Here is a 13,735-nt window from a genome sequence, read left to right on the forward strand (position 1 = left end):
TAGTTATCAAAGGAATAAAGCCAACCACAAAATAAGAATTAATTCAAAAAGATACATACATCCTGCTATTAACAGCAACATTATTTATAATTGCCCAGATATGGAAGCCTCCTAAGTGCACACCAATATTTAAATAGATAATAAAGATGCAGCATATATATATACATACGTAATGGAATAAAACTCACCCATAAGAAAGAAGGATATTTTGCCATTTGTGGCCCTTCATTCACTTTTTTTAAATTTCAAAAACCAGAATTATAACCAGCATAAACATTTCCAGTACACTGAAAACAACAAAATACCTAGAAATAAACTTAACCAAGGGGGTTACCTATACTCTGAAAACCAAAATGACGCAAGGAAATGGAAAGATTTCTTGTGCTTTGGATTGGAAGAATCAACAGTCTCAAAATGGCCACACTACCCAAATCAATCCACAAATCCTATGCAACCCCCATCAAAATACTCACAACATTCCTCACAGAACTAGAAAAAATAATTCCAGATTTTTTCAGGAACCACAAAATCCCTGAACAGCCAAAGCAATATGTTCTAGGTCTTTTTTTTTTTTAATCTTTCTTCTTTTTGTTCTCTTTTCTTATGATTTGATGACTAGAGAAGTTCCTTATTTAATATTTGTTGTAAAGCTGGTTTGGTGGTGCTGAAATGTTTTAGCTCTTGTTCATCTGTGAAGCTTTTGATTTCACCGTCAATGTACACTTTAAACTTTAAAAAATGAAAAAGAGATGAAGAATGGACTTTAGTTGATACTAATGTGTCACTATTGGCTCACCAGTTGTGACAAATGGGCCATACAAATATGAGATTTTAATATTAGGGGAAAGTGGGTGAGAGGGATATGGGAACTCTTTGCATTGTCTTTGCAACTTTTTCATAAATCTAAAGCTATTCTAAAATACAAAATTTATCTAAATAAAAATAAGGAAATAAAAATGTACTGAAAATCATTGAATTGTCCCTTGTAATAAGTGAACTTCATGGTATATAAATCACACCTCAACAGAGCTGTTTAAACAGTTAATAAGGCCAGAATGGGAGCAGGGCTGGGCTTGTGCAGGGTCAGGGAAGGGCCAGGGCCCAGGCTTAGGTTAAGACTCAAGGCTGGTTAAGACCAGGGTCAGGGCGGGGTCAGGCAGGGGTCAGCAACCTTGATAATGGGCATGGAGGTGTGGATCTCTGAAGTCCAAGGCCAGCCTGTGGCCCTCCTCTGGACGCTGCTGCTTCCCCCAGCCACCCTGGAGCTGTGGGGGTCCTCCAACAGGGACTTGGCCGCCCTTGGTCAGGCTCCAGGTGCGAAGAGGCCAGTGGAGAGTGGTGCTCTGACACCTGATGGGCAGTGGTTGGCTCCTGGAGCCTCAGGTGCAACTGGGGCCTCAGGGCGGGGTTGAGACGGGTTACACAAGAGGGCCTCAGTGGGATGCACTGTGACCAGGGCCTGGGTGACCTGAGTCACTGTATCTCATCTTCTCTCTGCCCTTCCCTCCAAACAGGCAGCCCAGAGATCACCTCAACACAGGTTGGGTCACAGGCCCCCACCGTGGGGCCTCTGGGAGGGAACTGCCCCAGGACCTTTGTGGGGCTGTGCAACGGGTCAGGTAGCAGGGTCTGGTCCTGAGGCTGGGAGGCTGGCTGGCGGAAAGCACCAGGACTGCTAAATAAGTGGCCCTTAGTCTGGGGCCCAGGGGTCTCACTTCCCTCCCTGAGGCCCTGGGAGCACAAGCCCTAGACCGGGATGCCCACTCTCAGGGGGCCTGGGCACACTCCTGCCCTCCCAATTGTGAGTCCTAGAACCAGGGCTGTCTTCATTAGCCCACTCCCTCTTTTAGAAATGGAGGGTCCTGAGTCAGAGAGGGGGAGTGACTTTCCTGAGGTCACACAGCACCACACACTTCTGCCTGTGAACCTATTTCCCTGAGATACTGGGATGAAGTGGAGGGGGCACAAGCATTTAGCAACCATGACCTTGAGCAAGTAATATTGGCAGCCTCTGAGGCCTGCAGTTCTTGGATCTGCAGAGTAGGCACTGAGGTATGCTAAGTGAGGGAAGTAATGGCTGTGATGGCCCAGCCCTTCACAGGCTCATGCAGGGATATCCGTCACCATGGAGATGCTGCTGTGTCAGCTGCTGTGGCTGCCCTTGGTCCCCCTGCCTCGCCCACCAGACCACTGAGCCCTCATCCCCAAAGGCCTTGCTCTGTTGTCCTCTGCTGTCCAGTTCTTAGTGGCACCTTGTCATTTTGGCTAGGCCTCTGGATGCTTGGCCTTGGTTTCCTAACTATGAAGTGGACAGGCCCTCCCTGGTAGTGGCATCTGAGGTACTACCAGTGTCATAGGAGGCAGGGGCATCTCCACAGTGTGAGGGAAACCCAAGGTGATAGGGAAGATCTATGGTGGCCTGGATGTGGTGGCGGGCAAGTGGCCATGGCAAGCCAGCCTGCTATGCCAAGGCTCGCATGTCTGTGGAGCCACCCTCATCAACTCCCACTGGCTGGTTTCTGCTGCCCACTGCTTTCTCAAGTGAGTCCTCCCTCCTAGGGTGCCAGCAGAGGTGCTGGCAGGGGAGGGGTTTGCAGGGGAAGGGGAGAACAGTGGTGATGGGCATCCCACAACAGTCTTCTGGGCTTTTCTCTGGGGCAGTCTGTGGCTTTCAAATGCATGTCATCCCTGACTTTGACCTGTGTACCCTCCACCTGGACTATCCTCCACACTCACCTGTCTGATCCTCCTCATGCTCTGCCTTCAGCCCTTGTACCTGTCCCCCAACACAGATGCACCCCAGGAGACTGATAATGTTGGTCTTGGCTACCATGAGGTGTGGACCAACCTCAGACCACAGCTTCTTCTCAGTGTCCCCACATTCCTGGGTGTCAGACTCTAGGCAAGGAATTGGAACTGTGTGTATGGCCAGCAGCTGGTCCATTCTTCTTCTTACTTGTGCAAAACTGAATTCCCAGAAAGAGCTGTGGTCACTGGTGTGAATGGGGTGAACCCTGCTGCCAGGTTGCATAAATGGGAGATGGGTTTCCCTGGGAGAGTGACACAGCTGCTCAGGTGTCTAACTCACTGTTCGTCCTGGGCCTGTATCAGTGCCCAGCTTCTGAACAGATGAAGAGGGCTCTCCAGGGAGCAGGGGCATCACAGCCCAGGTCCAGGAGCTGGAGCTTTGAGAACGCAAAGTCCTGCCAGTACCTACTCTGTGCCACACTCCATGCATGCTTCTCTGTGGCATTAAGGATGGCAAGCCCCCACCTCACCATGACTCCATCCTGTCAGAAGAGAAAGCCCAACATGGGTGAGAAGGGCAGACCACATGGTGGTGGGAGAGGTCAGGAGAAGCTCTGTGCTCCAGTGGGTGTGGAGAGGGAGGGGCTTGCTGGAGGGGAGCAAGAGGGAGGGTGTCGGGGTAGATGAGACATGCATGCAAGCTCAGGGAGGTGGGAAGTTTCACCACTTGTATTCAGGGAACAAGGCAAGGTCCCATTTCCTGTGCTCATTTGCTCATTTAACAAATCTGTTCTAAGTGTTTATAACGAGTGGAGATGCAGACCTTGGACAGGAAGATGTTTAAAGAAAGGAGGGGTCGGGAAAAGTGTGGGGCCGGAAGGGGGGATGTAGGGAGCCTTTCAGAAGGGTGATGTTAGAGCTGGAATTGAACCAGAACTCCTTCTGTGTACAATCAAAAGGCCTTCATTTGATGACCCCCCCTATTCCACCATCCAGCCCTAAGATTCAATGCTCCTCCAATTCTAGTGTGTGATGGAGAAGCCATATGCTGCGGTTGTAAGTAGAATATCAATTATCCTCAAGAAAGAAGGGCTCCTTATCATTAGAAATGGGGAGACAAAAGCTGCCTGGCATCATGGGGGGCAGAGGGGCCCAGAGGGCTGTGGGCAGTTAGATGAGGATGCAAAGAGAGCTAGCCCACACTCAGATATGATGGTGAAAATACACCCTTCCTCCTCCAGAAAAATCTCACATCCTGAAGAACTACCGGGTTTTGTTTGGAAACACCCCAGCTGTACCAGCACACCAGGCACACCCAGAATATATGCATGAGTTGGATTATCATGTACCCAGACTTTGATAAATTTAAACCTTTGGGAATGACATAGCCGTGCTGAAGCTGCTCTTTCCCGTGAACTTCACCTCCTATGTCATCCCCGCCTGCCTCCCAGCTCCTGACATGCAGCTACCCAGTAACACATCCTGCGATATCTGGCTGGGGGGTGTTCAATGAGGAAAGTAAGGGGGCATAGGAGAGGCTGGGGGGCAGATGAGGCAGGGAGGAGGAGAAAGGGAGGAGGACAGAGGAGTCCCCAGGCAAAGTGGCCACTGGACATTGGCTTGCCGTGCCTCATATCAAAAGGACTGGACTGATGTCCTAGTTGTGAAAGTGTGTGATTCTAAAGATTCAGTGTTCCCTAAGTCCAGATCTCTGAAATTCTGGGAATCTTTGACTTTTGGAATCAAGAATTGGGTTCTTGGAGTCCTTCTGAGTATTGACTCTAAGGTTTTAATCAACCATGGATGTGAGTTGACTTGATTCAACTCAGAAGTCATGATTGGGGACTGGTTCATTCCAGGCCACCGACACACTGATTTCCCATTGCTATAGGAGGCTCTTGGGAAAAGTGGAGAGAAAACACATTTATGACCTCTGATCTCTGAGCCTGCAGGATCAAGTTAGAATTATTATGACTTAAGAGTGTTTGACCTCCCTGAAGCCTGCTTTGCTCTTCTCCCAACCCAGGTCAACTATCTACTTTGTAGGCTTATTAGGTGAATTGAATAATGCAGGAAAAATTTTGAGTGTTTTAAGATTGAAAAAGGAGAAATATAGGCAAAGACTTATGAGCAAGAGTCTTTATTAAAGAGAGGACTGCTTATGGTTTGGGGAAATGCTTATGGTGCGTAATTAGGTGGAAAAAGCAAATATATTTGTAATTACTCGGTACAGTGTTTCTCAGCAGAGGTCTACGGGCATTTTGGATGGACCCTATCTTCACTGGGTAGGATGTGCCTGCTAGTGCGTCAGTAACTCTCCCTGTCATAGAAGAACCATGTCCCCAGTGTTCCCATACCATACATACTCACACACCCACAGAAATACTCACAGAAACACAACACACCACACCCACACCCACAAATACACACAGAGAGACTGCTTCCTCTTTGAGAACAGGGACCTTGTCTTTCTGGTTTTAATATTCCAGTCTGTGCCCTGTACCTGGCACGTGGTAGGTGCTCTACTGCTGCACTTTGGTCCCATAGACCATCATTTCTTGCCTGCACCTCCAGACTGGTCTCCTAGCTCCACCCTGTGTGCTCTGCTTTAGTCTCCACACAGCTGAGTGTTTCCTTTAGAGCAGGAGACATTCCAGTTCTCTGCTTACTACCCTCAGTGCCTTCTCATTTATGCTTCAAAAGAAGTCCAGACTCCGTACTTTTGCTCTGAATAACATCGGCCCCCAATCCTCCCTGCATATCTCCTACTGCATCCCTCGCTCATGCCATCCCAGCCACCAGGTCTCCTTCCTGCTTTGAATATGCTGCAGCCACCCCCACCTCGGGGCCTTCACCGTGGCTGTCAGCCTAGCCTCTCTTGCTCTGCTTGCTCATCTTGGTATGACTCATTTCTCTACACGAACAATTCAGCTCCTCTTCTGAGGAGTTTTACTGGCTCACATGAGCTAAAATAGGCAACCCCTCATATCACATCTCCCTATTCCCTTTACACCATTTATTAGATCTAAAGTAATGCTACTTATTCACTTCACTTACCAGATCTCCGTGAACCGAAAATGTTCTCCTGTGTCACTAGTGTCTAAAAAATACTTAACATGAGGACAGATTAATAAGTGAGTGATTGGATGAGAGGACGGAATGGGGAGGGGTAGGTGGGAAGATGAGTGAGGATAAGGGGAGATGGGTGGGTGGGTAGGTGTAAGGATAGTGGGTAGAGAGATGGAGTGAGTGGACATATCAGTAGATGGAGGGGAGAATGGAGAGATGGGTCAAAAGATGGGTGGATGGTCAAATGGATGGAAGGGTGAGTGGATGAATAGGACAAAAGGAAAGCTAGGTAGATAGATGGAGGGATTGGTGGGTGGAAGGAGAGTTTAGTGGTAGACAAATGGAGAAAGGATAGGATGGTTTGTGAAAGGGTAAGTAGGCTGGTGAATGGTTGCTAAGCACCAGTGAAGGGTGTGTGTTGGTGGGATTTGTGGAAGAAAAGAGTTGTGGTCTGTTGCTATGAGAGAGGTAGAGGGAATTGGATGAGTTTGGAAAAGTTCGAGAAACGGGAGAGGGCTTCTTAGGCAGAGGTAGAAGACTGAAACAGTGCTGAGAGCTCAGCTGTGCTGAGAAAACCCCATGCTCAGGGGTGAGTGGTGAGCAGTAAAGAATAGTGGGGAGTGGGGAGTGGCCTGTAGCTAAGCTGCAGTGCACTTCTCTTACCTCCTCATCCTCATGGTGCCTCTGCTCGAACTCTTCCATCTCCAGGAGGGAAAGGTGGGCTTCAATGAGAACAAGGTCTGTAATATGTTATATGAACAAAGAGTTGGCAAAGGCAAGAACTACTCTGTGCATGAGGAGATGCTGTGTGCTGGGGACTTCTTGACAGGAAAGGCCATCTGCCAAGTGTGTGAGACCATTTCTGTTCTTCCCTTGCCTGTTCTCAGGTCCTCCCTGTTTTGCTGAGGGTGGAGGGTGGGGGGCTGTGTTGCCTCAACTCTCCTTCTGGAGAGCCCCCAGGACATCCTGTTTCCTCCCTCTATGTGTCTTCCCTGGATTCCATCCCTTGGCAGTGTCCCCCAGGCTACCCCTTCCTAAGCCCTTTGCACCTAAGAGCATATACTGGCAGGACCCTCAGACAGCATCTATTTTTGAGGCATGTTTTAAATTTTTGATTGAAATATACTTGCAAAAGAGTATATTCATACTGTTTTCATAGGTGTGTAGTGGATGAATTCTCACACAGTGATGCAACATGTGAGCAAAACCCTAAGGCCCCATTCATGTCCCTTTCCTGTCAACAGCACTCAAGGGAAACCACCATCTTCACTTCCAACATCTTAGATTATGAATTTTCGGTAAGTATAATTTATTTCCGGTTTTCAGTCTTTCATGGCTTCACATTATATGTGTGAGATTCTTCCCTCCTGTTGCCTGTGGTTATAGTTTGTTCATTCTCATTGCCTTACAGGAGTCTGTTGTAGGCACTGAGTTCTATGGTCAGTTCTGCTTTTGATGGGTATACTAGTAGTTTGCAAGCTTTCTATTTCATTTCACTTCCAAATATTTCATGTTGCATTTCATAGAAGCCCATGAGGAGAACTGTTGGATTAAAAGGTATGTGTATATTCAGCTCTGGCAGATATTACCAAACCTCTCGAAGTGGTTACCACAGTGCCACTCATTCTAGCAGTGGGTGAGAGTTTTTGTTCTCGTCAAAACTTAGCACTTTCTATCTTTTCTCATTTTGATCTTAATGTGGTTTTATCTTCATTTTCCCTATAACAAATTAAATATATTCTCATATATTTATTGTCATTGGATGTCTTCTTCTATAAAGTTTCCCTTCGAGTTCTTTCCCCTCTCATTTTTCTCTTGGGTTGTCTGTCTTTTCCTTTAGGGGCTCTTGGTCTATTTGTATGATTTTCCATATTCGAGATATGAGTCCACTGTTGAATATATGGATTGTGAAGGTCATGCCCCATGTTATAGGTGGGCAGACAGGCCTGGAGAGGGAAAGTGACACCCTAAACTAAGGCAGAGCAAGCTGGGACTCTGTGCTTAGAGTCCAAACCCACTGCATCCCCCTTGGGCCCAGCCTCCCAAGCTGACATCTTATCTTTTTCACAGATGGCACTGTGGAGTGGAGGGGAGAGTGTTAGGCTCCAGAGTTAGAGACACTGCCCTGCAATGTGTCCCTGCCCTGCAACTTCTGGTGGGCTTTTCACCTCCTGAGCCTGTGTCCTTATTCACATTGTGGGATTCTGAGGTCTCCTTCATGGCATTGTTGAAAGAATGGTATAGTGGTTTGAATAGTGTCCCCTAAATCTGTATCCACTTGCAATCTCAGAATATGACCTTAATTGGAAATAGAGTCTTTGCAGATGTGACTAGATAAGAATCCCAAGATGGCACCATTCTGAAAATACTGTGGGTCCTAAATCCAATGACTTGTGTTCTTATAAGAAGGGGGATAGACACAGAGACACTCGATGTCTGGCTTCTGGCTTCCAGCACTGTGACAGGATACATTTCTGTTGTTTGTAGTGCCACTCAGTTTGTGTTGATAAGCTGTGTCACTTCAGGAAACACACACAGGAGGGATGAGATGCACCTGGCCTATGGGAGATCCTTGCTGACAGCAGCTTTTATGATGGCCCAGTGAGCTGCTGAGCCTGAGGGAGGAAGCTTGGCCACCTGCCCTGTTGGTGGGAGGTGGACCCAGGTTTCCTGGTTCCCAGGCCCTAACCAATGGGTATGGACTTTCTGACTGTCTGGACTGGACTGTCCTTCTCACAGAGTCAGCTGCACCCAGATATGAAACAAAGGGCTCAGCCCACTGCTTCCCGAATCCCCATCTGGCTGTCACCCTAGACCCCACTTCCAGCCTTGTCCTCCATCTGCCTTCCCCTTGCAGAAGTCATGCCAATGGAGCTCAGGGCTGGAGCCCTTGTCTGCTTGCCTGCCAGACATCCACAGTGCCCCTTGACCTCACTCCTCCTCTAGATCCCCCCAGCCTGAGGACACCACTGAGCTAGATGCCTCAGAGTCCCAGCAGATGGCCCCCTCCTGCCTCCCTTAGCCTTTCCGTCACCCCAGTCTATCTGAGAGTTTCCATCTAGATTCATCTTCTACCACATCACCTGTTCTGGCCCCCATCCTCCAACCCAGGGCTCTCTTCTCTCCCCTAAATTGTCCCTCCTTCTGCACAGGGCACCCAGAAACAGGTCTGAGGAGAGAAGGGCCACAGGGACACTCAGTACTCAAACAGTGGTGCAAGACAGACCTGGGTCCAGTAATTAATGTGTTGTTTACTGGGATTGTGGCCTTAGCTCAGTTTCGTCACCCATGAAATGGGGTCACTAACAGCCTCCACTTAATAAGGTTCCTATAAAAATTTGAATACTGTGCCTGGCACTCAGTAGGCACTTAACAAGTGTTGGCTTTCTTTGTCCTGGTCTGGTCTGCTCTCCTCTATCTTAATTGTACCTGTGTTGGGCCTGTCTTAGACAATTCTCTCACTTAAGGTGGAATTCACTGGCCTGGACTGACTCAAGACACACATGCACACATGTTTATGCACACATACACACAGTTTTCTCTTTCTCTACAGTAGTGCAAACCACAGCTCACTTTGCATGGGATATATTCGTGTTGGGTTCCCTCTGCCTTCTGAGAGCTCTCTGTGGGCCAGGAGGCTGTTGGAGCCCTTCCCATCTCCATTTATCATAATATCAGCAACCACATGGCTCATCTGTGTGAATCCTTGAGGCCTGGAGTGGACAAGGACCAGGTCTTCCCCTGGCCTTGAGAAACTATGAGTGAGTACACCGTGGGGAGGGCCAGGGGTACTCCAGGCAGGGACCACAGAGGGGAGGAGTGGAGAGGATGATGGGATATTCCCTATTTCCAAAAAGCCTAATGTATGACTTTCTTGGGGCTGCTGAGACCAATCCCCTCAAAGTGGGTTGCAAAAATGAGAGAAATTAATCACTTTAGGTTTCTGGTGGTCAAAAGTCTAAAATCAAGTTGCTGGCCAAGCACGTTCTTTCTGGAGAAGAATGTTTTCTTTTTTCTTCTGGCTTTTTAGAGGCTGCTCACTTTCCTTGGCTCATAGCCCCTTCCTCCGTCCTCAAAGCACATCACTCCAACCTCTGCTTCTGTCCTTACATCTCCTCATCTGTCCCTGGCCTCTCAACTCCCTCTTTCCTCGTGAGGAACCTTGTGATTACCTTGGGCCCACCCAGATAACCCAAGATAAGCTCCCTACTTCAAGATTCTCAACTCCACCACATCTGCAGAGTCTCTTTTGCCATGTAAGGGGACATAACCACAGGTTCCAGAGTTGAGGATGGGCATCTTGGAGGGTTAGTTTTGGCTGGCCACACCATGTAACCTTCTCTCTCCTTCAAGCCACCACTTCCCCCCACCACTCCCTCTCAGCTAGAGCTTTTGCTCCTTATTTCACTGAGAACATCAAAGGAATCAATCAGACTAGAGCCATTCACCTTCCCAGCCCTACAGGCCCTCCCAGCATCTTCCATCTGGCTCATCCCTCTTCTCCTCATCTGCACTTAACTGCTCCCTCTGCTCCTGCATCAGAAAGTTAGGCTTTTTCCTGTTTAGACTCTGAGCTCAGGAAATCCTTCTTCCTCCAACCTTCTTGTCCTGTCCCTTTCATGGCTAATTTCCACACACCACATCTAACAATGGCAGGCTAGCTGGCTTATTGACAAAAGCACCATACAGGAGGAGCCTTGTTATTTCACCCCTATACACGAGGGTGGAGGCTGCCCTGGATACTTGATGTGCATGTTGGACAGATGAGTGGAAGAGCAGCAAGCATGACTGTGGCCCCTGCTCCACTACCCCTACATCCAAGGATGAGATGCTCCATTTTCCTGATGAAGTGAGAGGATTTTCAACCAGATGGTCCTGCCCTGACAGTATTTCAGGACTCCAGTAATTCCCAACAGCTTTCTGGGGATCCCATCCTGCTCCCCAAGCAAAGCTGGCTGCTTCTGCCAGGCCTGGGTATGAGTATTTTCTGAGGATGCTCAACCAAGAATTTGAGAGAAAACCAAAGACCTAAATGAATTAATGAAAAAGGGAGAGGACCCAAGTGGGGATATTCTGCTGCAGCTCAGGGTTTTGCAAGAACTGGGGTCTGTAGTGGCCTTACCTTACCAGGCTCCGCTCAGAGCAGTCCTCTTGGGCCTGTTGGGGCAGCTGTCCCTTCTCAGACTTTTGCTGGACCACCAAGGCCTCCCTGGGAGCAAGAGTCCAGGTGTTGTTGATTTAGATCCATGACTGTCCTGAGGGTCACTCAGGAGCTTCCTCAAGCATGACTCCAGTGCCTGCCTGAATGACTTTGATCACAGAGGGAGACTGACGGTTGGATGTTCAAAGAGGCCCACTTCAGTGAGCCTGATGGCAGACGCTCATGAGCCTGGCCTTGCTACATGGTCTTCTCAGAATTGGGTAAGCTACACACACTAACTTCCTTCTCTCTCCTAGGGTGATTCTGGGGGGCCTCTTGTCTGTGACCTCACCAATGCCTGGGTTCTGGTGGGGCTGGCCAGCTGGGGCTTGGACTGCAAGTATACCATCTACCCCAGTGACTTCACCAGTGTCTCCTACTTCATTGATTGGATCAATGAGATCCAGAAGCTCACATCTCTCCCTGATGCCATGTCTGCTCCTCCTCAGACACAGTTTCCATACCAACCTCTGCAAGCTGCTGCTCACCTGGGCCTGACACAGGCTTTGTGACTCCACAGACCTGGCTCCTACTGCTGTTCATGTTCCAGGCCCCATGGCAGACCCTGTGGTGACCTGCTAAGCCTCTCTGCTCTTTCCCTCTGCCTCAGACCCCAGTCTCCTTGCTGGAATTTTCCACCCCTTCCTTCCTCCAGCCCCATCAGCTTTCAGCAGTCCCTTCTTGGTTTTATAGTCCAACAGCTGCCACTCTCCAAACCAAGCCAGAAAAACCAAATAAAAACAAATGAAAGACACATCCTGCTCCTGTCTTTGGGGCCTCCTACCCTTCTTGATCCTCAGCATTCACCTCTTCCCTTGAGTTCTGTCATCTGGCTCCCTGGACAAAGAAACAGGACCTGGCAGAGAGACTGTCCCAGGAGGAAACTGGGTTGAGGGTGCTGAAGCAGTCCAGCTGGGGAGGGAGAAGGATGTTTTCACTTGCAGACTACACTCCTGACATGAGAGTGCACAGACCTTCAGAGGAAGTGTATTAGTCAGCTCCAGATGCTATAAGAAGCACCATGGGCAATGAGGCTTAAACAACAGTAATTTATCAATTCATAGTTTTGGTTGGAGCCCAGAAGTCTGAGTTTAGGAAGTAGGCAGGTTTGATTCCCCTTGAGAACTCTCTCCTTAGCTTATAGACAGTCATCTTCTCCCTGTGTTCTCACATCATCATCCCCCTGTGTGTTTCTGTGTACAAAATCTCCTTTTTTAAAATGACACCAGTCATATTGGATTAAGGCCCACCCAAGTGACCTCATTTTAACTCAATTATCTCTTTAAAAGCTGTACTCCAAATAAAGTCACATTCTGAGTTGCTGGGGGTTATGACTTCAATATATGGATTTTGGGGGACACAGTTCAGCCCATAACAGGAAGTAAGACATTTTGCCAGGTGACTACAGTGCAGAGCAGTAAGAGTTTTCTCAAAGTAAAGAAACATTACTCCTGAGGTTTAGAGAAGGTAGGATCAACTTCCTTTGGAGGTAGAGGGAAGTTCCCAGGGTGCAGGACAATTGAGCTGGACTGGAGTAGATGACCCAGCCTGTGAGGAAGAGGATTCCACCCTACAGCATAGAGGGCTTTTGAATGTGAGGGGTCTAGGAGACTGAGTGGAAACAGACAGAGGAGGCCCAATGCCAGGCTGAGATCTGAGGTTCAGGCTGGCAGTCCTCAGACCTCTACTCCTGGAGTTAACTCCCAGCACCCTTCTCACCTGCCTACATGGCCCTGCTCTCCCTTGTCTGAAGGGGCCCAACTCACTCTCCACCTTCCTGGCCTCCAACCTGACACAAAACTATTCCCTCTGTCCAAGAACCAAAGTCAGTCTCACCTAAGTTGTCCACACACCTCCAGCTGTTGGAGCCTCATGTCTCCTTTTCTGCTTGACTGACTCAGGACTTAGTGATCTGGCAATAAGCCTTGAAGCAATGTTCTCATCATTCTTCCTGCCCATCCGCCTGACACAGAGTCCTTGTGCAGCCAGAAGGATTCCAGAAGAGCACTTCTATGGCAATAAAGAAATTGACAACTTAGAAGAAATGGACAAGTTTTTAGAAACATACAGTCCACCCAAACTGAACCAAGAAGATATATATCATTTGAATAGACCAATCACTATAAGTGAAGTAGAATCAGCAATAAAAAAATCTCCATGCAAACAAAAGTCCAGGACCAGATGGCTTCACTGGGGAATTTTACCAAAAAGACCAAGAAGAGCTCATACCAATCCTCCTCAAACTGTTCCAAAAGATTGAAAATGAGGGAATGCTCCCAAATGCATTCTATGAAGCCACCATCACTCTGATACCAAAGCCAGACTAAGATACTACAAAAAAAAAAAAAAGAAGAATGAAAACTATAAGCCAGTATCACTGAGGTACATAGATGCAAAAATCCTCAACAAAACACTAGCAAACAGAATACAACAAACCATAAAAAGATTATACAACATGATCAAGTTGGGTGCATCCCAGGGACACAAAGATGGTTCAACATATGCAAATCAATCAACATGATACACCTCATCAACAAGAGAAAGGTCAGAAATCACATGATCATCTCAATAGGCGCAGAAAACTCATTTGATAAAATTGAACACCCATTTATGATAAAAACTTACCAAAGTGGGTATAGAGGGAACATATCTCAAAATAATAAAAGCTACCTATGACAAACCTACAGCCAGCATAATGCTTAATGGTGAAAAGGTGAA

General features: G+C 48.0%; 1 pseudogene; it reads left to right on the forward strand.

Annotated features, from left to right (window-relative positions):
• Positions 1–1,184: 1,184 nt before the first annotated feature.
• LOC135321894 (putative serine protease 47) lies at positions 1,185–11,591 on the forward strand (annotated as a pseudogene).
• The last annotated feature ends 2,144 nt before the right edge of the window (positions 11,592–13,735 follow it).

The sequence above is a fragment of the Camelus dromedarius genome, chromosome 8 (assembly GCF_036321535.1).
Source record: "Camelus dromedarius isolate mCamDro1 chromosome 8, mCamDro1.pat, whole genome shotgun sequence".
Classification (NCBI taxonomy): domain Eukaryota; kingdom Metazoa; phylum Chordata; class Mammalia; order Artiodactyla; family Camelidae; genus Camelus; species Camelus dromedarius.